General features: G+C 46.2%; 1 long non-coding RNA gene across 6 annotated transcripts in view; it reads left to right on the top strand.

The window, feature by feature from the left end:
* Positions 1-53: 53 nt before the first annotated feature.
* LOC127518814 (uncharacterized) overlaps positions 54-25,860 on the top strand; it is a 36,235-nt gene continuing 10,428 nt past the window's right edge. For 4 of the 6 annotated variants that reach the window (XR_007931664.1, XR_007931665.1, XR_007931666.1 and 1 more), the window contains exons 1-2: positions 54-516; positions 25,708-25,803. This is a non-coding gene — a long non-coding RNA (uncharacterized LOC127518814). The remainder of the gene's footprint in view (positions 517-25,707; positions 25,804-25,860) is intronic. The other 2 variants (XR_007931662.1, XR_007931663.1) reach the window with 2 other exon arrangements.

Below are 25,860 nucleotides of genomic sequence, written 5' to 3'. Positions count from 1 at the left end.
AGTGTGTGTGTGTGCCAGGAGGTCTGTTGTTAGCTGACTCTAAGCGGGCACAATACCAGCTTCTTTCAGCCAACCTACAGGCCCCTGCAACTCAAATATTCAGCAGATGGTTGAGCTATGTAAATGCCAGAATTACACAACTATCTATCATACACTTGGAGGACTAGAGGCGAAATCTCTGATAAAAGACTGCAATGTTCATATAAAAGGTAAAATGTGTAAGTGATATGCATGTTATTTTTAAATTAAAGATTTTTTTTTTTTTTTTTGAAGCAGATGAAGAGAAAGTTCTGAGAAAGTTATGAGGATGAACTGAAGATTTTAGTGCTTATCTTTCTTTACCGCTTTGATTTTCTTCAGCACAGTTTTCACATTGTAAAAGTAGGCTAAATGGGAAGGTTGAAATGAGTGTTGACCCGCATCTGGTTGCTGTGAGAGATAAGCCGTGCTGAACAGAAGCAATGACATGTTTATGGCCAGGTGTTGAAGAGTGGACCGTACCAAATTGCTCCCTAGGTGAGTTTAGTGTTATTGGGTGAGATGGTCAGAGAGCATGGAGAAGTGTTTCATCACAAACATCTGTTCTTCATTCTCCCCTTGATAGTTTCTCATCATGTCTTTCACAGCAGTCTTACCCTGGTGTGTGTGTGTGTGTGTGTGTGTGTGTGTGTGTGTGTGTGTGTGTGTGTGTGTGTGAATGTGTACATGTGTGTATAAAATATTAAGTTCACTCCATCAGCACAAAGGGACATTCACACTAAGGAAGATAACTAATGTTAAAGGTGAAGTAGCCTATGTAGTTTCTGCGACACTGGTGACAGCTAGTGGAATTACAAAAATAAAGTATATCTTCAAATTACTTTGCAAATGCACCTTTTGCGCATTGCGCCTCCCCCAACTCAAACATCACAAATGCAGCTCTTAACGGTGCTTGTGAAGGCATGTCTCAACAGGTAAACATAGGCGATTTTCAATAATAGGTCCAACATATTAGGGAATATTTTTAGCTGTTTTGCTATGTGTCATAAGTAAGCAAGATAATAGGCTAAACATTCTGTCTAGAGCGAATATGAGCATCTTTCTTATATAATAAACCCATTCAACGTATCTGCACTGGGCACTTTTTTTTTTTTTTTTTTTTACATGACGTGGCACAACTGTTTGAGGTGTAGTAAACATAAAGTGGTACATTTGAGTTGTGTCGCAATGTCCAATTCCCTTTGATGTGTTCATGACCTGTTTAATTTTTGAAGGTCTGAATGCAGCAAATGTTGGCTTGCAATTCTGTAACTAAAGCTGAATGTCTTTTCTCATAACGCGCAGTCATGGTCCCACACCAGCTAAAAACAAAAGTCCCTTTAAGGCAAGTCATTTCACTTTCGGGCAGATATTTAATTCACCAATGAAATCTGACAACTGCCTCATAAATTTTATTGGTAACACTTTGCATTAAGGTTCCCTTTGTAAAGTGTTTATAAAGTTGTTTGTTAATGACTTATAAGTAATTTACAAATGCATTTTAAATAATTGATAAGCAGTTATAAATGCATGAATAAAAAATGACTTTAATGCAATACCTGCCTAATAGTGAGCCACTCACATGTTATAAACGCTTAATAAATGTATTTATTCACACTCATTTAACTCAAAACCAGATTACTGATTTATTTCATGATGCAGCAAAAATTGACTATTATAGTGAGACCAACGGGTGTTGTATTTGTGGTTCCCTTTCATGGGAACTTCGAGCTGTGTCGAGACGCATTGGGATCACCTCTGCGTGATTATGTCTTGAAGCACTTGTGAAATCGAACCAATGGCGTGACGGAACGTCAGAGGCGGGTGACGTCACAGACCAGGAAACTATAAAGCATACCCAGAGCAAAGAACGCCAGCTTCTGTGTCTTCAGCAAGTGCTCTGTGTTATCGTGTGTCTTATTTGGTGTTGTCTGTCAATTACATGTACAGAAACGATCTTCTTGTTTGAGGACAAGAGTATCAGTGTTACACCACATATATACATATATGTATATAAAGACACTATAATGGCGAGCAAACAGCAGTTCAGACCGTGTGCTTCTCCCTACCCTCGTTACTTCACGGGTGGGGATACACACGAGCTCTGTGTTGTTTGTATGGGAGCGGAGCATGCCCAGGCAGCCCTCGAGGGGATTGCTTGCGAGCATTGTGATAAGTTTAATATAAAACCTCTCCGCTCCCGCCGGGCACACTTTGAGGAGGATGCCATGGCTTGTGTTCCTCGTGGTCGGGTCGCGCTTCTGCCGAGGCAGAGCGGCGGCTCAGATCATGGGGTTCACAGATGAATCTGGCAGAGGGGTTAGAGACGGGCGCTGCCCTTTCTCTGCCCTTACCTGCCAGGTCCAGTGCCTTTTCCCAGGTGGAAGCACGCTCTGCGGTTTCTTCCCCCCGGGTTGAGGCACCGGTACCTCACATGTCCAGCTCTGAGGAGGTGGATATTGTGATATCAATTTGAGGACTCGCCACCTCACACACATATCGTGTTTTCAGAATCACAATGATTATTTTTGGTGCTTTATTTGGAATATTCAGACCGTGATATACTTGTCTGATTGTTTATTTGCTCCATTTAATTTTTGAGAAATTAAATAAAATATCTTTCTGATTTTGTAAACTTACAAATATTGAAGATATAGCGAACAGCAGTTTGAATCGTGTTCCTTCCTGTGCTACACTACAAAGCGAGTGGGGATACACACGATTTATGTGTTGTTTGCTGGGAGTGGAGCATGCACGTCAGCTCACATGGGGCTGACAGTGTTCATTCATAAAAATGTCCCGAAGTGTAAAGAAAAGCATGCACTAGCGGGACTTTTTAGCTCCACTCCTGTTGGTTATAATCTCGAGAGAATAAAAGTCTAATGCAAGGCTCGGATCTTGTGTTTGCCGAGGAAGCGCATGGATTAAGTCTGCAATAAAGAATATATGGCTCGGATCTCGCGTTTTCTGAGGCAGCGCGTGGATTAAGTCTGCAATAAAGAATATATGGCTGTGCATAGATTACGTGCCCGTAATTTATATATATGTGTATTTATATATACATATTTGGAGGGAACTGAGCAGACGGGAGTTTCCCTATCTCTCTTTTCCCTATAACCCCTTGCAAACTATTACGAGCTATAATTCTTTTTGTATTCTAATATAAGTATGAAAATACTTTATTCAGCCTTTCATCCAGATAGTTTTTACTTGTCTGTTTGATATCTGGCTACATTAAATTCTGAGGAATTTAAATAAAAAAAATTTAAAAAAAGGAGGCCGGTCTGCCAACCCTGCCACCTCATATGCTTCAGGGCGCAGCGGTTTCCAGCGTTCCTCCTAGGAGGGTCGTAGAGCGGTCAGTTCAGATGTTCCCTGCCGGTTCGCCGTTTCAGGGCACTGGTCTGACTGTTCATCCAATACCAAAAAAAAAGTGTTGCCACACCTGCTCCCCTGCAGGAAGCTGGAAGGCGACACAGCCGAAGTCTTCGCTGGGTGAGACAGATCTGAGGACTGTCATTATCGCCAAGAAGGCTTCAAAGAGGTCCTGACGCCGGGGCATGGGACCTTCGAGGGCAGCCGTTCGGGTCTCGCCCGCCCCAGTTCAATGGGGTCCTCCCTACGGTGGTGGACCCTGAGCAGTCTCTGGTATTGGAACAGGAAGTTCTGACGCCCTTGCAAAAAGGAGCTACAGAAAGGGTTTCTCCTCCCAGCAAGCTGTCAGGTTTTTACAGCCGTTACTTCGTTGTTCCAAAGAAGGATGGGGGGTTGCGTCCTATTCTAGATTTACGCGTGTTAAATCACTCTGTTCAGAAGCTATTCAAGATGCTTACACTCAAACAGATCATTCCACACATCAGATCCGAGGACTGGTTTGTGACAATAGATCTGAAAGACGCTTACTTTCATGTATCCATCCAACCTCAGCACAAGAAGTTCCTCAGATTTGCTTTCGGGGGCGAAGCTTATCAATACCGGGTTCTTCCTTTCGGCCTAGCACTTTCACCCCGCACCTTCACAAAATGCGTGGATGCAGCTCTGGCTCCTCTGAGACTCCAGGTCATTTGCATATTGAATTATATCGACGATTGGTTGATTTTAGCTCAATCCAAGCACATGGCAGTTCAACATCGAGATGTCGTTCTGTTTCACATGAGAAGGTTAGGGCTGAGACTCAATGCCAAGAAGAGTGTGCTTCTTCCAGCTCAAACTACCAACTATCTAGGGGTAGTCTGGGATTCAACTATGCTGCAGGCACATCTGTCTCCTGCTCGTGTGAATTCCATTCTCTCAGCCGTGAATGGGGTGAAATTAGGCCAGTCACTCACTGTAAAACAGTTTCAGAGACTGTTGGGTCTGATGGCAGCTGCGTCCAACGTGATACCTTTTGGCCTGCTGCACATGAGACCCTTACAGTGGTGGCTCAGGACCAAGAGGTTTTCTCAGAGGGGAAATCCTTTTCGCATGATCAAGGTCACGCGGCAATGCCTTCGTGCCTTAGTCATGTGGAAAAAGCCTTGATTCCTGTCCCAAGGACCTGTGTTGGGGGCTCCTTGTCGTCGTGTAATGCTAACGACGGATGCTTCCCTCACAGGTTGGGGGGCGATCATGAGTGGTCACTCAGCTCAGGGGCTGTGGTAGGACCATTTACTTTCCTGGCACATAAATCGGCTGGAAATGATGGCGGTATTTCGAGCTCTCAAATACTTCCTCCCAGACCTGAGGGGCCATCATGTGTTGGTCCACACGGACAACATGTCGGTGGTCTCCTATATCATCAGGGGGGTCTGAGGTGTCGCCATTTGTGTAATTTGGCCAATCGGATCCTCCTGTGGGCCCAGGGGAAGTTCCTCTGCCTAAGAGTAGCTTACATCCCAGGGGATCAAAATATGGGGGCAGACACCCTGTCGAGACAGGGGACCGAGGCCCGGGGAATGGAGACTCCACCCTGAGGTGGTGGAGCTCATATGTAAAAACTTCGGTCATGCGGAAGTCGACCTATTTGCTTCGAAAGAAACAACTCACTGCCCATTGTGGTTTTCTCTGACTCATCCAGACCCTCTGGGTTTGGACGCCATGGTACAGACGTGGCTGAGGCTACGTCTGTACGCATTTCCCCAGATCGCTCTGCTCCCTGGAGTTCTGGAGTCACCGGGACAGGGTCCGTCTTATATTGATAGCCCCGTTCTGGCCGACCCAAATTTGGTTCACAGACCTTGTGTTACTTCTCGACGGCTCTCCTATGGAGATCCCCATAAGACAGGACCTCCTGTCTCAAGCGAGCGGCATGATACTTCACCCCCACCCGGAGTTGTGGAAACTAGGCTAGGCTCATAGAATCCGGTCTCCCAACTGAGGTTGTGGAGACCATACTCCACTCCAGAGCTCCCTCCACAAGAAAGCTGTATGCTATAAATGGAAGTTGTTCTCTACCTGGTGTAGACAACGTCATTTGGACCCTGTCCATTCTTCTGTCAGCCTAGTGCTGCAATTCCTCCAAGAAAAGTTCTCGGATGGTCTGTCCCCTTCTACCTTGAAGGTCTATGTAGCGGCTATTTCCACTTATCATGCTCCTCTGGGGGACTCTTCTGTGGGAAGAGATCCCCTGGTCATTCTTCGTTGTACTCTCCTCCATTTTCCAGTCCAGATCAGGAAAGACTCAATCTGCTTTGCCCGGTTAGGGCACTAGACACGTATGTCCACTGTGGCGTAAAACTGAAAAATTGTTTGTCTGTTACGGGTCTCCTAAGAAGGGAGGCCCTGCGTCTAAGCAGAGAATGAGCAAGTGGATGGTCGAGGCTATCTCACTTGCTTACGAATCTACCAGACAGCCTTCTCCTTTGGCTGTCCGGGCACATTCTACCAGGGGTATGGCTGCCTTAAAGGCTTTAATCTCGGGGGTCCCCCTCCATATATATATATGATGCGGCTGGGTGGTCCTCTCAGCATACGTTCATCAGGTTTTATAACCTTGACTTAGGCTCCACTCTGGGGTCTGCTGTGCTCTCGTCTTAAGATAACAGACAGGCACTTGGCATTATGGTGTAGTTGGGATAGGGCTTCCAATTCGTCTCGACGCAGCTCGAAGTTCCCATGAAAGGGAACGTCTCGGCTTACATGTGTAACCCTGGTTCCCTGAATAGGGAACGAGAAGCTGCGTCGCCTTGCCATACTCCCTGCATGCCTGTGAGTGTCTTGCTTCAGCCAGTGAGAAGCTGGCATTCTTTGCTCTGGGTATGCTTTATAGTTTCCTGGTCTGTGACGTCACCCGCCTCTGACGTTCCGTCACGCCATTGGTTCGATTTCACAAGTGCTTCAAGACATAATCACGCAGTGGTGATCCCAATGCGTCTCGACGCAGCGTCTCGTTCCCTATTCAGGGAACCAGGGTTACACACGTAACCCGAGACGTTTTCCCAATAATATCTAATGACCATTTTTCTTACTATGTCGCTTACCAGAAGTTACTCTGCAAAAAGGTCATGATGCCTATCCACAGCAGTTTATAAAACTGATTTCCTGTTTATCAAGATGAAATTCAAACTTTATTATGAAAATAAAAACAAAGAGCACAACCATAACTTGATGAGATATTAATAATTTAATAAAAATAAAAATAAAAATTTAATTCCACTATTAACTACCTGTAGGGGTCTAACAATATATTGTGTCACAATATACCGCAAAACAAAAGTGCAGCAATCTGCATCATGGATATAGTGGCAATATGTACATTGTGTATAGTTAATGTTAATGTATAATGTATAATGAGGGAATGATGTGCAATGAGGGAATATTTGTGAGTAATGATAATGCTAAATGTCTTATGTTACCCATAAATATTTATGTATTTTCAGCTTCAGAACAATGAATATTTTTATTCTGGTGTCACCATTGTCCTTGTGCACAGGGTTACCAGCACCTAGCCTATTCATTTCCACCTCCAATATAATACCAGATTTAGCATTTTCATCAACAGTTCTCATTAACCTTTTTCCTTATGTCTTGGAGTATCCCAATAATATTGTATCGTGAGTTCAGTATCCTAGTTACCTGTGAACCTTAATGTAGTGGACATATCTTAACCATTTATTCATAAGTTACTAATGTTAATAACCTGTGAAAGTGAACCTTAATGTAAAGTGAACACATGTGAACCATTTATTCATGAGTTTCAAACATTAATAACTTGTGAAAGTGAACCTAAATGTAAAGTGGACACACGTCAATCATGTATTTATTAATTATTAATACACACAGAGAAGATAGTATTTTTTTTCTGATTAAATATTGGTAACACTTTAGTATGGGGAACAATTCTCACTTTTAACTAGTTGCTTATTAACTTGCATATTTGCTGTTTATTAGTATGTATAAAGCTTTATTCTGCATATTCTACACCCCTTAATCCTACTGAATACCTTAACTTAAATGCTTCAACAACTACCTTACTAACGATTAATAAGCAGTACATTAGGAGCTTATTCCCCATACTAAAGTGGTACCAAAATATTTCATTTTTGATGCATTATATCAGATTAAACTTTTCTTTTACAGCACATTGGAAAATTACTGAGCATGACTTCTCATGAAAAGTGGCATAAAACCAAAAGGTGCAAAAGCAAACATCTATCATTGTATGGGGGTGTAAGCGGCATGGGTGACTTGCATTTGTGAGAAGTAATCATTGCAAAACTTCAACAATTAGTATCCTCAGTTCCCGAACAATTAAAAAGTGTAATTAAAAGGAAAGATGATGTGACACAGTGCTAAACATGCCTCTGTCCCAACTCTTTTGGAGTGTGTTGCAGCCATAAAAATTGAAATGTGTTTATATTTACAAAATACACTTAAGTTGGTCAGTGAAAACACTGAAAATATTTTCTTTGTACTTTTGTTAAATAAAGGTTAAAGAGAATTAACAAACCACAGATTCTTGATTTGGCATGAATCTAGAGGATGAAAGTGAGGAAGTGTAGCGTCGCTCACTGCCAGGACATGCCCAGTGTGACCCAGAGACTGAGAAAACTGTTCTTTTATTGAAAATTTGGGTACAGAAAATTTCAGGGAAAGAAAATGAAAATTTCGGAACAGAAATAAACTCTTTTAATTAGAACAAAAGATTCTATGCCCAGCCCTCCTCTCTAGGTTGCCTGTCTCCGTGCCACTTTGCCAGACGTTTGGAGGGTTTAGTGACAGCCTGAGGGAATGGGCTGTGTCGCCTTCCTGCGGGGTGCTCAACATTGCAGTCGGGATGTTGTTTCTGGCAGCGCCGGGGCAGGTGTAGAAGCTGTAGGGGGATGTGTTTAATAGTCTGTCTGCTTTTGGACTTCCAAGAACTGCTGGGCAAAGTCCTCGACAGTGTCACTGAATAGGCCGCCATGCGAGATGGGGGTGTCAAGAAAGCACACTTTGTCTGCATCCTGCATCTCAGCAAGGTTCAACCAGAGATGGTGTTCCTGGACCCCCAAGGTGGACATCATCCGGACGAGGGCCTTGGTTGCCCAGACAGCAAAGTCGGTCACCGTATGCAGTCTCTGCATCAACCCCAGCGCATCAACTTCTGGATTTCCTCATGCAACTTTGGGAAAAAAGGCACTGGGGCAGCACACGGCTGTGAACTTCACCCCACACCCAGGAACCAATCGTCCAACCGAGAGCGTTCGGGCAAGGCGGAGCTCAAGCACGATGCCCGTGGCAGCACAGGAAAGCATGGCCATCAACTCTGAATCTGACACAGCATGAGCGTCCACCCCAGAGGGGCAAAGCTCAGCTTCGTCTTCATCCATAAAGGACAATAGCCCACTCTCTGATGCAGCTATCGACATCTGGTCCTCAGCCGGAACCCTGAGGGACAACTGGGCTGGGTAATAGCAGAGGGGATTCTAGCCATCACATGGAAGGAAAGTCGCCACGGTCATATTCTTGCAACGAGGACATGAACGCCATCTCAGCATGCTTGCGACCCAGACTTATGAGACAGCGATCGTGGCCGTCAGACGAGGCCAGGAAATGACCACATCCAGAAACACATGAACGGAAAGGCATCTTTAAAAAGACGCTCGCCACCCGTACTTGCTCTTTTGGGGGAAATTTCTTGCACCCAGGGGGCAATCGCTGCACTTATCCTTGCAAAGACTGTGGCAAAACTGTGGTTGACAGTTGAGTTTGGATTTAAAGGATCTAAGGATAATTAACTTGTTAATTTATTATTGTAGTCTACCTGACAGTGTCAAGTGTTATCAAAAACTATAAATGCTCGGCTACTACTTATGTCAATGTCTTTTATGCAGCAGTAAAAAATTGGACTATTTTATATTTTGCATAGTCTAATGTTTTGTTTGTCATCCTGTGTACATCTTATAATGCATGTTCCCTTTCAAGGGAACTCGCATTGCTTCGAGAATGACGCTGTGGGAACGCTCTGCGTGATTGCATCGTGAAGCACCTATGAAATCAGTCTCATGGCCCACATTCTGATACCCCGGGATGTAAGCTGCCCTTAACGAGAGCAGCTTCCCTAGGGACCACAGGAGGATCCGACGGGCCAAGTAATATAGTTGGCGAGACCGCAGACCCCCCTGATGGTTTATGTATGAGACCACTGACATGTTGTCCGTGCGGACCAACACATGGTGGTCTCTCAGGTCTGGGAGGAAGTGTTTCAATGCTAGAAACACCGCCATCATCTCCAGCCGATTTATGTGCCAGGAGAGCTGATGGTCCTCCCATAAACCCTGAGCTGAGTGACCACTCATGATCGCCCCCCAGCCCGTGAGGGAAGCATCTGTCGTAAGCATTACACGACGACCAGAAGTCCCCAGCACCGGTCCCTGGGACAGAAACCAGGGGTTTTTCCACATGGCCAGAGCACGAAGGCATCGCCGCGTGACTTTGATCATGCGAAAAGGATTTCCCCTCAGAGAAAACCCCCTGGTCTTGAGCCACCACTGTAAGGGTCTCATGTGCAGAAGGCCAAAAGGTATCACGTTGGACGCAGCTGCCATCAGACCCAACAATTTCTGAAACTGTTTTACAGTGAGTGACTGGACTAATTTCACCCCTTTCACGGCAGGGGACAGATGTGCCTGCATCGTGGTGGAGTCCCAGACTACACCCAGATAATTGGAAGTCTGAGCCGGAACTAGCACACTCTTTTTGGCATTGAGCCTCAGCCCAAGCCTTTTCATGTGGGACAGGACAGCATCTCGATGCTGAGCTGCTAGCTGCTCTGATTGCGCTAGAATCAACCAATCGTCGATATAGTTCAGTACGCGGATGCCCTGGAGTCTCAATGGAGCCAGAGCTGCATCCACGCACTTCGTGAATGTGCGGGGTGATAATGACAGGCCGAACGGAAGAACCCTGTATTGGTAAGCTTCGCCCCCGAAAGCAAACCTGAGGAACTTCCTGTGAGAAGGATGGATGGACACATGAAACGCATCTTTCAGGTCTATCGCCACAAACCAGTCCTCGGACCTGACTTGTGGGATAATCTGTTTGAGTGTAAGCATCTTGAATTTTAGCTTTTGTATAGAGCGTTTTAGCACACGTAAATCTATGATAGGACGTAGTCCCCCATCCTTCTTTGGAACAATGAAGTAGCGGCTGTAAAAACCTGACAGCTTGCTGGGAGGAGGAGCCCTTTCTATAGCTCCTTTTTGCAAAAGTGTCACAACCTCTTGTTCCATCACCAGAGACTACTCGGGGGTCACCACTGTGGGAAGAACCCCATTGAACCTGGGCGGGCGAGACCCAAACTGAATTCTGTAACCCTTCTCTATAATGAGCAGCACCCATTTCGATATATTCGGTAGAAGTTTCCATTCTGCCATAAAATCTACTAAGGGAACCAGTCTCTCGAGACTGGCCTCTGGTGTTTTTTGAGCACTTGACTTGGCCCTCTGAAGCGGCGCACCGGCAGCAGACAGCCGAATCAAGTGACGACCGGCCCTCCTCGGAGGGTCGGCGGGGACCGCTGCGCCCTGACGCACACTGGATGGCAGGGTTAGCATAACAGTCCCCTGAGAGCGCCGAAGGGAAGCGGGTGCCAGATATCCTAACACCAGGCTCCCTCCGGAGGGGGCCGCCCTCATGGGGTCCTGACCCACAGATATCAGGACCGCTTTGAAGCCTTCTTGGTGATAATAACGGCCCGCAGGTCCGCTTTACCCCCAGAAGGCTTCTGCTGTGTGGACCGCCCCGACCCCCAGGTTTTCTGCGGAGGGGTACGGGTGGCCACACTAAACTTTTGTTGTGCTCTGTGGTGCGCAGAGGAGCTCGTGGACGGCCGAGGCTGCTCCCGCTCAGCAGCCCTGGGGGGAATTTTTGAACGGTGGGGGAGGAACCTCTGGAACGCCGCAGATTGTTTTTTGGTCTCCTGGAACCTGTCGACGACTGACGTTACAGCGTCGCCAAACAGGCCCGCAGGAGACAGCGGCACGTCCATAAGGGCAGTTTTGTCTCTGTCCCTTATGTCCGAGAGGTTCAGCCACAAGTGCCTCTCCGTGGCCACCAAGGCTGCCATAGAGCGACCTACTGACTTGGCCGTCTCTTTGGTGGCACGGAGAGCCAGGTCTGTTGCTTTTCTAAGCTCCTGGATGCACTCAAATGTGGCCTCCCCGCTCTCATCAATTTCCCCCAGCAGGTCGGCTTGGTATGCTTGCAGCAGCGACATTGTATGTAGACATGCTGCTGCCTGACCTGCTGCCACATAAGCCTTGCCCACAAAGCCCGATGTTGTCTTTAGGGGCTTAGTGGGCAGCGTCGGGGTTTTTAGGGACGATGCGGACTCGGGCGAGAGATAACTCGTGAGCGTCTCTTCAACCCGAGGCATCGCCCCGTAGCCGTGCTGTTTCAGCCCCACTATATTACTATAGATTGATGTTTGGGGGCTGAACACTCTGTACTGTACTGGCCTTTTCCACGATCTCGACAACTCGGTGTGGAGATCGGGGAAGAAAGGCAAACCCCGACGCTGGGGTAGTGACCGGGCAGGGAGAAACCGTTCATCGAGTTTACTTTTTGGTTTCGTTTCTGCCCTCTCTGCTGGCCAGTCGATCTTTAACCTATCCACTGCCCTAGTCACTACCTCCAAGAGCTCCTCATACGCTGGGGAAGAGGATGGCGGGTCCTCCTCCGCAGCCTCGACGCTCGCCACATCAACCTCCTCGGAGGAAGAGAGGTGAAGCGCCGGTGTCTCTCTCCGGGGGGAAGAAACCGCAGCGCGTGCTTCCACCACCAGAGGAGAGACACTGGACCTGGCAGGTGAGTGATGAGATAAGGCTGGGCCCGTCTCCATCCCCTCTGCCAGCTCCATTTGTGAACCCCACGAATGAAGTCTGCGCTGTGCCTCGGCAGCAGCGGGACCCAATCCGCGGGGAACACCAGCCAAGGCACCCTCCTTATCAAAGAGTGCCCGGCGTGATCTTAATACTCTGAGGGTGAGCTTATCGCAATGCACACAGACAGCCCCCTCGAGAGCTGCCTGTGCGTGCTCAACCCCCAGGCAAACAACACACATTTCGTGTGTATCCCCTGGTGTCAGATATCTATCGCAGGGATGAACACACTTGACAAAATGCTGTTGTTTTTCCGCCATTTTTCGTGTCTTTTATATATATATTTCACTATATATATGTGGTGTGCACTGAAACTCAGACGAAGAGATCTTATTTTGAGCTACAGATGGTAGACAAACAACACCAAATAAGACACACAAGATAACATACAGTGGGTGCGGAAAGTATTCAGACCCCCTTAAATTTTTCACTCTTTGTTATATTGCAGCCATTTGCTAAAATCATTTAAATTCATTTTTTTTCCTCATTAATGTACACACAGCACCCCATATTGACAGAAAAACACAGAATTGTTGACATTTTTGCAGATTTAATAAAAAAGAAAAACTGAAATATCACATGGTCCTAAGTATTCAGACCCTTTGCTGTGACACTCATATATTTAACTCAGGTGCTGTCCATTTCTTCTGATCATCCTTGAGATGGTTCCACACCTTCATTTGAGTCCTGCTGTGTTTGATTATACTGATTGGACTTGATTAGGAAAACCACACACCTGTCTATATAAGACCTTACAGCTCACAGTACATGTCAGAGCAAATGAGAATCATGAGGTCAAAGGAACTGCCTGAAAAGCTCAGAGACAGAATTGTGGCAAGGCACAGATCTGGCCAAGGTTACAAAAAAATTTCTGCTGCACTTAAGGTTCCTAAGAGCACAGTGGCCTCCATAATCCTTAAATAGAAGATGTTTGGGACGACCAGAACCCTTCCTAGAGCTGGCCGTCCGGCCAAACTGAGCTATCGGGGGAGAAGAGCTTTGGTGAGAGAGGTAAAGAAGAACCCAAAGATCACTGTGGCTGAGCTCCAGAGATGCAGTCGGGAGATGGGAGAAACTTGTAGAAAGTCAACCATCACTGCAGCCCTCCACCAGTCGGGGCTTTATGGCAGAGTGGCCCGACGGAAGCCTCTCCTCAGTGCAAGACACATGAAAGCCCGCATGGAGTTTGCTAAGATGGTGAGAAATAAGATTCTCTGGTCTGATGAGACCAAGATAGAACTTTTTGGCCTTAATTCTAAGCGGTATGTGTGGAGAAAACTAGGCACTGCTCATCACCTGTCCAATACAGTCCCAACAGTGAAGCATGGTGGTGGCAGGATCATGCTGTGGGGGTGTTTTTCAGCTGCAGGGACAGGACGACTGGTTGCAATCGAGGGAAAGATGAATGCGGCCAAGTACAGGGATATCCTGGACGAAAACCTTCTCCAGAGTGCTCAGGACCTCAGACTGGGCCGAAGGTTTACCTTCCAACAAGACAATGACCCTAAGCACACAGCTAAAATAACGAAGGAGTGGCTTCACAACAACTCCGTGACTGTTCTTGAATGGCCCAGCCAGAGCCCTGACTTAAACCCAATTGAGCATCTCTGGAGAGACCTAAAAATGGCTGTCCACCAACGTTTACCATCCAGCCTGACAGAACTGGAGAGGATCTGCAAGGAGGAATGGTAGAGGATCCCCAAATCCAGGTGTGAAAAACTTGTTGCATCTTTCCCAAAAAGACTCATGGCTGTATTAGATCAAAAGGGTGCTTCTACTAAATACTGAGCAAAGGGTCTGAATACTTAGGACCATGTGATATTTCAGTTTTTCTTTTTTAATAAATCTGCAAAAATGTCAACAATTCTGTGTTTTTCTGTCAATATGGGGTGCTGTGTGTACATTAATGAGGAAAACAAATGAACTTAAATGATTTTAGCAAATGGCTGCAATATAACAATGAGTGAAAAATTTAAGGGGGTCTGAATACTTTCCGTACCCACTGTAGAGTGCTTGCTGAAGACAACAGAAGCTAGCGAGCTCTGCATCCGGGTATGCTTTATAGTTTCCTGGTCCGTGACGTCACCCGCCTCTGACGTCTCGCTACGCAATTGGTTAGATACATGAGTGCTTCAATGACGCTATCATGCAGAAGGTTCCCAATGCGTTATACGCAGCGTCGACAGTTCCCACGAAAGGGAACAGCGGTTTGAATCGTGTTCCTCCCTGCACTCGCTGCTACGAGTGGGGATACACGTGATTTATGTGTTGTTTGTTTGGGAGTGGAGCATGCACATCAGCTCTCATTTGGGCTGACAGTGTTCATTCATAAAAAATGTCCCGAAGTGTAAGAAAAGCATTGCACTATCAGGATTTTTTACGTGCCTGTAATTTATATATATATATTTCACGAGTTCACACTTACAAATAATCAGATAGTAAATAGTATGAGTGTTAGTATGCGTATTTGTCGTACTGTCCGAGGAGAGGGCTCCGAGCTCAGTATTTTGGCCCGAACCCAGAGTACTCCCCCCGTATTCTGGTTAGGAAAGTAACCAGGCAAGTGTGAGGAGACGGGGTGGTGGAGGGGTGCTGTAAAACTGTCGAGGAATATGGGTGAGTCGACTGTGTCTATATATATGCTTTCACTCATGCTGATTGGGTATATATGTTGATTACTGATTGCTAACAGCTGGCTGAAATGACGTGATGATTAGTCAGATTATTTGAATGTTGCTCCTCCCGATTTTGTTAATAAAATATCATTTCACGAGTTCACACTTACAAATAATCAGATAGTAAATAGTATGAGTAGTAGTATGCGTATTTGGCGTGCTGTCCGAGCAGAGGGCTGCGAGCTCGGTATTTTGGCCAGAACTCAGAGCAAACCAATGCAGGACAGCAGCCGGAAACGTTACTAATGACCCCCAAAAATTGCATTGCATAGGCTGAATGTGCTGTTTGGAGGGTTAGGTTGAAGGGCCGGGAGAGTTCTCATCATATGGATGAAGACATTACTGCTGTGGCAGTAAAGGTGAGTTTAGACAGGGCTGAGCTCTTGCTGGAGCAGAGGTGACATCACTGCTGCGGCAGTGGAAGAATTGGCAAGAAGAACTGAGCTCCTGCGGGAGCCGAGGCGACATCACTGCTGCGGCAGTGGAGAGAATAGTTAGAAGAACTGAGCTCCTGCGGGAGCCGAGGGAACATCACTGCTGCGGCAGTGGAGATATTATCCAGAGAATCTGAGCTCCTGCGGGAGCCGAGGCAACATCACTGCTGCGGCAGTGGAGAAATTAGCCAGAGAAACTGAGCTCCTGCGGGAGCCGAGAGAACATCACTGCTGCGACAGTGGAGAAATTAGCCAGAAGAACTGAGCTCCTGCGGGAGCCGAGGGAAGATCACTGCTGCAGCAGTGGAGATATTATCCGGAGAAACTGAGTTCCTGTGGGAGCCAAGGGAACATCACTGCTGCAGCAGTGGAGAAATTAGCCAGAGGAACTAAGTTCCAGCGGGAGCCGAGGGAACATCACTGCTGCGGCAGTGGAGAGAATAGCCAGAAGAACTGAGCTCCTGCGGGAGCCGAGGCGACATCACTGCTGCGGCAGTGGAGAGAATAGCCAGAGGAACTGAGCTCCTGCGGGAGCCAAGGCGACATCACTGCTGCGGCAGTGGAGAGAATAGCCAGAGGAACTGAGCTCCTGCGGGAGCCGAGGCGACATCACTGCTGCGGCAGTGGAGAAATTGGCCAGAAGAACTGAGTTCCTACAGGAGCCGAGGCGACATCACTGCTGCGGCAGTGGAGAAATTGGCCAGAAATCTGAGCTCCTGCGGGAGCCGAGTGATCATCACTGCTGCGGCAGTGGAGATATTAGCCGGAATAACTGAGCTTCTGGGGGAGCCAAGGGAACATCACTGCTGCAGCAGTGGAGAAATTAGCCAGAGGAACTAAGCTCCTGCGGGAGCCGAGGGAACATCACTGCTGCGGCAGTGGAGAGAATAGCCAGAAGAACTGAGCTCCTGCGGGAGCCAAGACGACATCACTGCTGCGGCAGTGGAGAGAATAGCCAGAGGAACTGAGCTAATGCGGGAGCCGAGGCGACATCACTGCTGCGGCAGTGGAGAGAATAGCCAGAGGAACTGAGCTCCTGCGGGAGCCGAGGCGACATCACTGCTGCGGCAGTGGAGAAATTGGCCAGAAGAACTGAGATCCTACGGGAGCCGAGGCGACATCACTGCTGCGGCAGTGGAGAAATTGGCCAGAAGAACTGAGTTCCTACGGGAGCCGAGGCGACATCACTGCTGCGGCAGTGGAGAAATTGGCCAGAAATCTGAGCTCCTGCGGGAGCCGAGTGATCATCACTGCTGCGGCAGTGGAGATATTAGCCGGAATAACTGAGCTTCTGGGGGAGCCAAGGGAACATCACTGCTGCAGCAGTGGAGAAATTAGCCAGAGGAACTAAGCTCCTGCGGGAGCCGAGGGAACATCACTGCTGCGGCAGTGGAGAGAATAGCCAGAAGAACTGAGCTCCTGCGGGAGCCAAGACGACATCACTGCTGCGGCAGTGGAGAGAATAGCCAGAGGAACTGAGCTAATGCGGGAGCCGAGGCGACATCACTGCTGCGGCAGTGGAGAGAATAGCCAGAGGAACTGAGCTCCTGCGGGAGCCGAGGTGACATCACTGCTGCGGCAGTGGAGAAATTGGCCAGAAGAACTGGGGTCCTACGGGAGCCGAGGCGACATCACTGCTGCGGCAGTGGAGAAATTGGCCAGAAATCTGAGCTCCTGCGGGAGCCGAGTGATCATCACTGCTGTTGCAGTGGAGATATTAGCCAGAATAACCGAGCTCCTGCGGGAGCTGAGGCACATCACTGCTGCGGCAATGATAGAAAAATTCCATTGTATTGGAATGGTATTAGTTGAGTTGGATATGGTGGCTTGCATTTATGTGTGAGAGAACGAGCTGGAGCTGAAATTAGCTGATAGGTGTTCGTTGGGCTTCATTAATATGGAAGCAATTAGATCGGATGTAGTTCTTAAAAGCTTCTGATGACCAGCGACCAAATGTTTGAATCTGATTCTGGGAGAGGCCTTTTTGGGTGGCTGTAGTTGCTGCTCCTATGCGGAATGGATTGTAGGGTTCTAGGGGAGGCAGCTTGAAGAATGTAGTTGAGAGAGGTGTCAAGGAGAGTTTTTAGTGGGTGGTTTATGGAAATATCAGCTCTGAATAATAAGGTACCGGGGTTGGGAATGGGTCCACCTCTGGTGCCAACAGCTTGAATTTCTAAGAGGATCTGATGTTGTTGGCAGCGGGGTTTGGTTCCAAGGCTGTAGCATTTGGTTGGATGGGCATCAGTGTTGTAGTAGACAAGGTGAACGGTGTTTTGCTTGTGGGACAGTGCAAGGAGGAAGAAAGGCCGGGACCTAGGCCGTTACTGGAGGCAGCCTCATGCTCGGGTCGGCCCCTGGAGCCAGGGGAGGGATGAGGAGGTTAGAAAAGAGGGAAACTGAGAAAGGGAAATTGAGGCGTCTGGGCCTGCACCGTTAGCAGAGGCAGCCTCTTGCTCGGGTTGGCCCCTGGAGCCTGGGAAGGAACAGGGTGGTTAGAAAAAGAGGGAAGCTGGGGAAAATAGGAAAATGGGAGGCTTGCTGCTGCTGTGGACTGATGCTTGTTTCTAGCGCATGAATTGAAGATACAAGAGTGAGGAATGCAAGATGAAAGAGTGGCCTTGTGGAATTACTGGCATCATGAAGTTTAAGTAGCTAGTAATTCCTGTTTAGAACAGTTTGGACTGTTTAGGAAGGTGGAAGCGAACATAAATATCCTATTGATTCCTTATGCCATGAGGCCTGGAAATTGATGTGGACCTCACTATACGGTGATTGGACCTCACTATACGGTGCCCATTTCCCTTCAGGACCATCAGGGAGTTGTTCTGCCAACCCCGCCACCTCGTGTGCTTCGGGGCGCAGCGGTCTCCAGCGAGTTCTAGTTTTGGTTGTTCCCTGCCGGTTCACCGCTTCAGGGCACCAAATTGGTCGCTTGAGTAATACCAGAGACCAGTCTTGAGAGGCTGGTTCTCTTGGCCTCTGGGGGAATATGGTTAACACCTCACTATACGGTGCCCATTTCCCTTCAGTGCCATCAGGGGGCCATTCTGCCAACCCTGCCACCTTGTGTGCTTCGGGGCGCAGCGGTCTCCAGCGAATTCTAGTTTCGGTAGTTCCCTGCCGGTCATCCGCTTCAGGGCACCGAACTGGCTACTTGAGTTATGCCAGAGACCAGTCTTGAGGGGCTGGTTCTCTTTGTATAAGTCTCCTGGCGGTAAAATGGATCTGAGGACCATCATTATCTCCAAGAAGGCTGCGGGAGGGCAGTCCCCTCCATGGGGAAGTGGTTAACACCTCATTACACGGTGGCCATTTTCCCCTTGGTGCCCTCAGGGGGCCGTTCTGCCAACCCTGCCACCTCGCGTGCTTCAGGGCGCAGCGGTCTCCAGTGAGCACATATCTCAGCGTCCGCCCGGAAATGTAGCGGCACTGGGATGCTAGCTCCCTCTGCGGAGGGTCTCAGAGCAATCAATTTGGCTGTTCCCTGCCGGTTCGCCGCTTTAGGGCACCAAATTGGTCGCCTGAGTAATACCAGAGACCAGTCTCGAGAGGCTGGCTCTCTTGGCCTCAGGGGGAAAGTGGTTAAGACCTCACTATACGGTGCTCATTTCCCTTCAGGACCATCAGGGAGTTGTTCTGCCAACCCCGCCACCTCGTGTGCTTCGGGGCGCAGCGGTCTCCAGCGAGTTCTAGTTTCGGTTGTTCCCTGCCGGTCATCCGCTTCAGGGCACCGAACTGGCTACTCAGAAACTCCGGAGGCCAGTCTCGAGAGACTGGTTCCCTTAGTAGATTTGGACAGCATGGAAGACTGCCAATATATCTCAATGGGTCCTGCACTTGGGGGTTCCTGTCCTCAGTGGTAGGCCCTGAGCAGGCTCTGGTTATGGAACAGGAGATAAAACTCTGCTGGGGACGAGGATTATTAATGTGTTCCTTCTCCCTGCAGAGTCTGGGTTTTACAGCCAGTATTTTATCGTTCCAAAAAAAAAAAAAAAAAGTTTTTGATCTGTGCGCTGAGGCGAATCGGGACATAATCGGGACATAATCAGATCCGAGGACTGGTCACGACAGATCTTTTGGATGCATACTCCCATATTCCATCCTTCCTCAACTCAGGAAGATCCTCAGGTTGCTTTTGGGGACAAAGCATACCAGTACTAGGTTCTTCTTTTCGGCCTAGTCTTGTCACCCCATGTTTCTGGCTCAACGTGTGAGCAGATGGTGGATCGGCATCGAGATGTCATCCTTACCCACATGAAAGTATGGGGGGTTAAGGCTGAGCACAATGAAAAGTGTGCCTTCTCCATTTCAGAGGACCACTTTTTCAGGCGAGGTGTGGGATTAGATGACGATGCAGGCACTTCTTTCTCCTGCTCGTATCGGTTCGATCCACACAGCCGTGAGCAAGATAACTAGGCCAGTCACTCACTGTCAAACAGTTGCGAGACTGTTTGGTCTGATGGCAGCCGTGTCCAACGGGATACCTTTTGGCCTGCTATACATAAGATCTTTGCAGTAGTGGCTCAAGACCAAGGGGTTTTCCTTGAGGGGCAACCCATTCCGCATGATCAAGTTTACGCACAGGTGCTTCGTACTTTGGTTATGCAGAAGAGGTCTTGGTTCTTGTCCCAGGGTCCTGTGCTGGGAGCTCCTTGTCGTCACGTAACGCTTATGACAGATGCTTCACTCACGGGCTGGGGAGCGATCATGGATGGTCGCTCAGAGTCTGTGGACGGGTTATCATTTCCCCTGGCACCTGCCTGGTGATGATGACTCAGGCTCTACATCCCTGGGCACCAGATTTAGGGAGTACACATCCTGTCGAGACAGGGGCTGAGGCCCGGGGAATGGAGACTCCACCCCGGGGTGGTGGAGCTCATATGGAGGTGCAGACGTGGCTGGGGCTGTGTCTGTACACGGTTTCCCTGATCGTTCTACTCCTGGAAGTTCTGGAGAGCAGAGTTCTGGAAGTATGGGTTTGGCCTCTGAGGAGGCTCAACTCAGACTCAGGTCTCTCAACTGAGTTGTAAGACCATGCTAACTCCAGAGCTCCCTGCACAAGGAAACTGGCAGAAATCATCAGCGGGATCCAGTTACTGCCCAGCTGTTAGAGTGCTGGAATTTTCTGCAGAATCGATTCTCTGCAGGGTTATACTCTAAGGGTTTACGTGGCGGCCTAGCTGCTTACCATGCACCTTTGGGTGGTGTGTTTGGGGAGAAACCCATTAGTGTTTCCTTTGTGGTGCGTCGGATCAGGAGTATGGCGGTATTTTATTTTAAAATAATTATTTCTGGCCATTAGTTTTGCTTTGTCATTTGAAAATACGTTTGATTGTGTTTCGTTAAAAATTTAAATATATTTCGAATTTCATTTAGCTTTTTTTTTAAATAATTGTTTGTCTTTTTTTGGAAACCTAGGGTGTGGCCTGTGTCCCACCCACCACGACTTTACAGGACACACCCTAGTCGAAGTCCAAGTGCAAACTTGGGGTGAACTGACAGCTTTGCCAAAATATGAATGAATGAGGCATTTATATAGCACTTTCATATGTAATACAGTACACCAAAAACGCTTTACAATCATATCAGGGGTCAGGATGCAGACTACAACAGACTGTGCTATTGGCACATAGCTGGTCAGTCCCGCCCAGAGTGCTGCACCAGAGCTAGGAACCAATACGACAAAAAGGCCAATACACCACAGATTTTGTATTTTTAAAATAATTATTTCAGGCCATTAGTTTTGCTTTGTCATTTGAAAATGTGCTTGATTGTGTTTCAGTACAAATTTAACTATTTCAGATTTCATTTAGCTTTTTCTTAAAAAACAAAAAACAAAACAAAACAAAGGTTCTACGTTTTTTTTTTTTTTTTTGGCAAGCTAGGGTGTGGCCTGTGTCTCACCCACCACAACCTTAAAGGACACACCCTAGTCCTAACTCCAAGTGCAAACTTGGGGTGAACTGACAGCTTTGCCAAAATATCCAACTGGCCAAGGTGTGTAATGCTCAGAGTGCGCTTTTGGTCTATTGTCAGTTGTCCCGCACATCGTTCAGTGCCACAACTTCCCTATTTCCTTGACCTGAAAGGGCAGCTTTTCCCTAATTGTACAGGTAGTTAAGGGTTTTCTAGATGCAAACTACAACAGACTGCGCTTTTGGCACATAGCTGGTCAGTCCCGCCCAGAGTGCTGCACCAGAGCTAGGAACCAATACAACAAAAAGCCCAATACACCACAGATTTTGTATTTTAAAATAATTACTTCTGGCCATTAGTTTTGCTTTGTCATTTGAAGATGTGTTTGATTGTGTTTCATTACAAATTTAACTATATTTCGAATTTCATTTAGCTTTTTTTTTAAATAATTGTTTTGTTTTTTTTTGGCAACCTAGTGTGTGGCCTGTGTCCCACCCACCACGACCTTACAGGACACACCCTAGTCCTAACTCCAAGTGCAAACTTGGGGTGAACTGACAGCTTTGCCAAAATATGAATGAATGAGGCATTTATATAGCGCTTTCATGTGTAATACAGTACACCAAAAACGCTTTACAATCATATTAGGGGTTTCTCCTCATCCACCACCAGTGTGCAGCATCCGCTTGGATGATGCGATGGCAGCCACAGTACAACGGCGCCAGTGTGCTCGCCACACATCAGCTGTAGGTGAAAAGCAGAGGGAGTGATAGAGCCAATTCAATGGATGGGGGTTATTAGGAGGCCAATGATTGGTAAGGGCCAATAGAGGGAATTTGGCCAGGACACCGGGGATACACCCCTACTCTTTACGAGAAGTGCCATGGGATATTTAATGACCACAGAGAGTCAGGACCTCGGTTTAACGTCTCATCCGAAGGACGGTGCTTGTTACAGTACAGTGTCCCCGTCATTATACTGGGGCATTAGGACCCACACAGACCATAGGGTGAGCACCCCCTGCTGGCCTCACTAACACCTCTACCAACAGCAACCTAGTTTTCCCAGGAGGTCTCTCATTCAGGTACTAACCAGGCTCAGCCCTGCTTAGCTTCAGTGGGCAACCAGTCTTGGGCTACAGGGTGATATGGCTGCAGGCCAAGGTGTATAATACGCAGAGTGCGCTCTTGGTCTATAGTTGTCCCACACATCATTCAGGGCCACAACTTCCCTACTTCCCTGACATGAAAGGGCAGCTTTTCCTTATTTGTACAGGTGGTTAAGGGTTTTCTGGATGCAGACTACAATAGACTGCGCTATTGGCACATAGCTGGTCAGTCCCGCCCAGAGTGCTGTACCAGAGCTAGGAACTAATCTGACAAAAAGGCCAATTCACCACAGATTTTGCATTTTAAAATAATTATATCTGGGCATTATTTTTGCTTTGTCATTTGAAAATGTGTTTGATTGTGTTTCAGTATAAATTTAACTATTTCAGATTTCATTTAGCTTTTTCTTAAAAAAAAAAGGTTCTTCGTTTTTTTTTTGTTTTTTTTTCTGACAACTTAGGGTGTGGCCTGTGTCCCACCCACCATGACCTTACAGGACACACCCTAGTCCTAACTCCAAGTTCTCACTTGAGGTGAACTGACAGCTTTGCCAAAATATCCAACTGGCCAAGGTGTATAATGCTCAGAGTGCGCTTTTGGTCTATTGTTAGTTGTACCGTACATCATTCAGTGCCACAACTTCCCTACTTCCCTGACCTGAAAGGGCAGCTTTTCCCTAATTGTACAGGTGGTTAAGGGTTTTTTGGATGCAGACTACAACAGCCTGCGCTATTGGTACGTAGCTGGTCAGTCCCTCCCAGAGTGCTGCACAAGAGCTAGGAACCAATATGACAAAAAGGCCAATTCACCACAGATTTGGTATTTGAAAATAATTATATATGCTTTGCTTTGTCATTTGAAATATTAGCTTTGCTGGTCATTTGAAAATGTGTTTGACTGTGTTTCATTATAAATGTAACTATGTTTCGAATTTCATTTAGCTTTTTTTTCTTAAATAATTGTTTGTAGTTTTTTTGGCAACCTAGGGTGCGGCCTGTGTCCCACCCACTACGACCTTACAGGACGTTATGACATAACACCATTTCTACGTAATTGCACATGTGCAGAACTTTTCAGTTTTGTTTTTCAGTCCGATCAAGTGTTTACATTGAATGGATTAGAAAAAGTTTCCCTTATAATTTGGAGAAAATTTAAATTGGATTTGGCTAATTCATTCCGATTGATGTGATTATGCTAGTCCAGTTACAAACTCCAAGTTACAAACTGATTATTCGGATCCATGAAAATGCAGCTAACTTGTTCAAATTACTTGATTGCGTTTACATTATGTAAATGTGGTTTTCAAAAGTAAAGGTACACTATGTAACTTTTGGCGCTTTAGTGGTTAATAAACAAAATTGCATGCCTCTTGCAAAAGAACATAGTAGCTGTAGCTACTTGTCACTGTTTTTATATATGAGTCACAATAGCACTGGGCTACTCCGCAGCGGTTGGCGTCCCGCTTGGTCTAAAATAGCCCGTTGTACCCTATTATGTATAGAAAAGTAACATTTCATTTTTATATTTCATATTTCTATATTTAAAATTTTAAATTCAAAACACTAATTTCATAACATTATTCCCGTAACTGTAATTGCAGAGTAAATGCATCTAAATAATAATAGTTTAATAATAGTAATAATAATAATAAATAGTAATTTCTGTCAATAATGCACATTGATTTTGCTCATTACCAATTCCAATAAAAAATAAGTATGAAAGTAATTTAAAGGTGTTCTACAGTAGGTAACTACTACAGTATGTAAAAACTATATGTTTTTTATAGTAATTAAGTAATTATAAGAGGGGTGGCATTTTTTCTCACTTGAGCACATGCCCCCAAAAATGTCTGTGCATGGCCCAGCTTATTATAGGCTTATCGTAGTGATTCAAGTTAAGACAAAAACATGGTTTGGAAGATGGATTTGGATGATGTACTCGCTCAGTACATAAATTCTGCAAATTTTGAACAAAAAAGTTAGATAGTGTACCTTTAACTATAGCTTATCTGACAACTTATTTGTCAAATCTTACTTTTTGGTGACTCTTCTGGCACCTGTTGTAGTCTCATGCCTGCTTGTCTTGTAATTGTAGAGATATTATTTCACACTTTCCACTTGGCTGAAGTCCTCGTTGTGCAAATTTGTGTGGCCAAGAAATCAAAATTCCATTATGTCATAAAAATATGTGCACAAAATGCAAGTTATAAGTACCTTTGAAAGTGATACATATATATATATATATATATATATATATATATATATATATACATAACGTCGAGAGACCGTCTCCAAAGGGAACAACAGCGAAACATTCTAAGCATTTTCTTTATAAAGGTTTTCTGCTGTGACGTCACAGAGAAACAGGCCCCGCCCACAAATGGCGACAGAAACAATTTGCTCCTCCCCTGAGTTCGCTGGCTGTATACAGTTCGTTGTGTTTATCTCGTCGCTAGATCATATTTGGGTAAGAATTTGGTACTACTAAAGTTATTCAAGCAAGAGCAGTGAGTGATTTTCTGTTTTTGATTCTCATTAACAGAATAGACAGCAGCATGCTACCTGTCAGGGCTGCATTTCCCCCAAAAAGATATCATTTAGCTCACAATGCTTTTGAGAAACGCAGCCAAGGATGTGGTACAACACTATACTTGCATTTTTTTCTGTGTGCGCTCAGAAAACTATTAGTTTAAACTAATATGGCTTTAAAACGCATGCAAATAATACAAACTTTCATGAGTGGCCAATTCACCACAGCAATGTCACGTGAGCGTGACCGCGATAGAGATGATAATCAAAAACAAACAAATGTTTGAGGCGGAGTAAGGAATCTTTCAGATTCATACATTACAAAAATTTTGAACGTATTGGTAGATATATATTAAGCAACATGTGTATACCTGCTAAAGTAAACTTTATTTATTTTTTTTATATTTTGTAAAACTATTATATAACATTTTTCAAATGTATTTTAAACAGTATTTCCCCCGCTATTTAGGCAAAACATGACCCCCGCGCACAAGTCTCCATGGCAGCTTTACTCTCTGTTGAAATATATTTTGTGGTCAGTTTAATTGTTTGCTGTTTGAGTCCTGAAGAAAGTTGCTCAAAAATGTTAAGACATTTTTTATTGTTGGCCGCTGTTAATTATCTTCTGTATTATTCATTGTTGTCTGCTGTGTGTTGTCTTTCTCTCTGTTTGTTTGTGGTCAAAGATAGATGATCTTGTCTTTTGAAGGCTGAATCCAGTATCCGACACCTGATTTGTCTGGGTGAAGTGTTCCCCCTCAGCCACAAACATGAAATATATGGTAAGTCACCACAGTAATCGCCGTTTTAACGTATAATGCAGTCAGAAACACTTTATG

The sequence above is a fragment of the Ctenopharyngodon idella genome, chromosome 9 (assembly GCF_019924925.1).
Source record: "Ctenopharyngodon idella isolate HZGC_01 chromosome 9, HZGC01, whole genome shotgun sequence".
NCBI lineage: Eukaryota > Metazoa > Chordata > Actinopteri > Cypriniformes > Xenocyprididae > Ctenopharyngodon > Ctenopharyngodon idella.
The sequence above is the reverse complement of the archived record's forward strand: the minus strand, read 5'-3'. Positions and strand labels throughout refer to the sequence as shown.